This window comes from Limulus polyphemus, unplaced genomic scaffold (genome assembly GCF_000517525.1).
Source record: "Limulus polyphemus unplaced genomic scaffold, Limulus_polyphemus-2.1.2 Scaffold1291, whole genome shotgun sequence".
Classification (NCBI taxonomy): Eukaryota; Metazoa; Arthropoda; class Merostomata; order Xiphosura; family Limulidae; genus Limulus; species Limulus polyphemus.
In genome coordinates, this window is record NW_013666901.1 from 208,949 (window position 1) to 212,467 (window position 3,519).

Here is a 3,519-nt window from a genome sequence, read left to right on the forward strand (position 1 = left end):
CTTTGTGCTTAACTTCAAACAAACAATCCATCTAGTCTGTCACCACATAATTATGCACATGTAGCTCGTGTGTAGCTTTTCATGAAATTTCTAAACGTAGGTAAATACACAGAAGCAACAAATAAATTTACTACCTTGAATAAAATCGTTTTTCCTCTTTTTATTTTATAATTCATTCTTTGTGTGTAAAAAAAATAAATAAAGTCAGGCATCAAATTCAAGTATTTCAAAATTCAAATAATAAAATTAATTATTAATCAATTATTCTGTGGTTTAGAACATAGTTTCTGCTGAAGGATCAACGCAGAACTTCTGCAGTCTGAATACTGAAATAGCATAACCACCCTAATGGAGCCATACTTGGTTTTGGGAGGAAACAAGAGAGAATAGTCAAACCTGTGTCTCAGATCGTCATATGATTGTTGAGTTTAGTGGAATTTGGTTTCATTTTTGACCACACATATATTGCCATGTAAAAATCTGTTAGAGTTTTTAAAATCATATATTTTTGAACATAAAGCCGAAGTTTCATCGAGGGAAAATAGTGTTTAGTGATAATTGCATAACAGTAGCATTAGTACAATACATACATTTGCCTATAGTTAATGTAAAAACTATGGAAAGTGGGAGTAGTCAGTCAGAAAAAGCGTGGGCTGATGCCCCACTCATGAAATTGAAATTACTGACTCCCACTCCTTGAACCTTGGATACACTTTACTTGCTGATTCTGCAGTAAAGTCTAATGATCTCAGTATGGTTGGTTGATTGTTTGAAATATATCACGTTTCTGCTTTTCGTATAGACTTTTGGCCTTATATTTAAAGACACAAGAACTTAATCAGTTAAATGAGCCAATTATTACCTTGAGGTCATTGGGATTTGATATAAAAACAAGAAAGATGGAAAGGAAACGTTACCTAACATTATCCTTTGTACAATTTTTTCTTCCTTAATGAGTACCTTTAGCTAGTGTTTATGAAATATAGCACATGAAACTATACGTATAGTAAGACAGAAACACTTTTCATTATTCCAGGTTGGCTTAGGGCTATCAGTACTTGAGCAGCCTCACAAGATGAAAACGCGAAAACGCGATACCTAGCCTTGCTCATAATTACATTACAATTATATTAACTACAGGCCAGAATCAGTAGCAGATATTGTCCCCAACTTAGGAAAAGGCCTTTAATGTAGAAAAGTAAATCAAATTTTCCATCTCTTTGAAATCCCACATGTAATCCAACATGCTCACTAAAAAAACAAATGTGCGAATTATCCAGCAAGTGAGCCAGATGTAAAATACACAGTCCATGGACCTAACTTTCGAAGTGCATGATCCTAAGGGCAGAATTAAATGAGTTCAAGGTTAAATATAATAACTTGTAATTATGTACAGAAATACATACTAAAATTTTGAAAATGTGTTTGAATAAACATATATTATGTTATAAAATGATTGAGTTGTGATATCTAAGTATCACATGCTGATAACTGTATATTTAAGAACAGTTCCAAGCAGAAAACTAGATATCTATAAAGTATATATAGAGAGAAATGGATATAAATTCTACCTTGAAGATCTATTTTTGTAAGAAAATAGTATAAATTTCAATATTCTTTGCCCAGCCTAAGTACAAAAAACATGGTTCAGAAAATAGAAGGCCAGTTAAAAGAATTAATGTTTCTGTACATTTCATCTAAAATTTTGTAGCAACGGGTAAGATAATAAGTAAATAAAGTTTAACAACCATAAATCAAGAATGTACATCACAAAAATTAACTATATTACAGCACTGTTTTATGCTATACATTGGAGAACGTCTAATTTTAGTTGGTAATGTTGGAGCCTAAATATCTAAATTTATTTGACCGTTTTTATTAACATTAACTCTGTTTTCCTTGTATTTTTCCTTTAAATCTCCTCTCTCTCTAGATTATATTACCATTCTGCACCTCTCTTGCAGCCCCAAGTCATCTGCAAACAAGAGTTCCCAAAGCATTCCTCTTCTCACTCAAGACATCCATCACTATCACAAACAGGTAAGGGCTTAAACCTGGTCCTTGGTGTAGACCTACTTTTACTTCAGTATTCAGTTCTTCTTTTTCCTATTCTTATTGTTGTCGTTGCTCCATAATTCACTGTTTCACTCTCATCATCAACTTCTCTGCGACTCTCTTCTCCCTAAGACACCAATAATTGATATATAGTGACACCCTATCGTATGCTTTTTCCAAATCGACAAAGCACCAATACGGCTTCCTGTTCCTCTCTAAAATCTTTTCCTTTAGCTGTCTGGCTCTGAGTATAGCGTTCACTGCTCCTTTCCAAAGCAAAACAGCACACTCTATTTCATCAATCTCCTATTGGCCTATATTCTCTACCCTTTCAAACATTTTAAAACTATGAATTTCGGGTTTACTAAGAGTTGATAACTCTTTTATATTAAATCACTTCATAAATCAACAACCTTCTTACAGGTTCATTGATGTCGTGAAAGAAATCACAACTAATCGTTTTTAAATTAAAACATATTTGAAAACTCTAGCTTCTCTAATTGACGTTGGAATAATTTTTATAGAAGGGGGATGAAAAAACATTGAACAAAATCGAAAACCCAATATATGATTGGAACCCCGCATGTGCAATCCCACGTACGTCAACAAGAGGGTGCTACCGTACCCTCAGCAGTCCTAGTTCCCGCCCTCTTGGCTTCTATGGCCTAAAGTATCAAGTCTTTTTAGTTAAGAACAAGTGTAAGGGGATGTATTTGTTTGTTTGATTTAACACAAAGCTACACAATTGGCTATCTGTGCTCTGTCCATCATGGACCCGGCATGGCCAGGTGGTTAGGGCGCTCGACTCTCAATCTGAGGGTCGGGGGTTCGAATCCTCGTCCCACCAAACATGCTTACCTTTTCAGCCGTGGGGGCGCTATAATGTGACGGTCAATTCCACTATTCGTTGCTAAAAGAGTAGCCCAAGAGTTGGCGGTGGTTGGTGATGACTTCCCTCTAGTTTTACACTGCTAAATTAGGGACGGTTAGCGCAGATAGCCCTCGTATAGCTTTGTGCGAAATTCAAAACAAACAAACAAATATAAACGCATGCAATCTCAAAAGGATATTGCTTTTGTTTTGGACTTGTTTGTGGTTGGTTGTTTGGGGTTTAATGGCGCAAAGCAACTAGGCAATGTGCTCCAAACAACCGTTAAAAAAAGGCAAAAGAAGAAGTAAAATACTGTTACGACAGCGGAAGTCACGTGACCCTGGTAACACGTAATGAGTATCTCGAATGTTCCTGAAAGCTCGAGTGTTTGCCAGACGCCTTCTATTTTGTATACATAAGACCGGCAAGAAGTGACGGCATAAATAATTGCAGACAGGCAGAGACAGAGATGGACATTCGAGTCATGCCGTAAGTAAAGTGTGTAAATCATTGTGAATTATAGCGTGTGTTTAGGTTAAAATGACTGTGGAAATTCTTTTTATTGCAAAGTTGTATTAAGGAAGAATAAACTA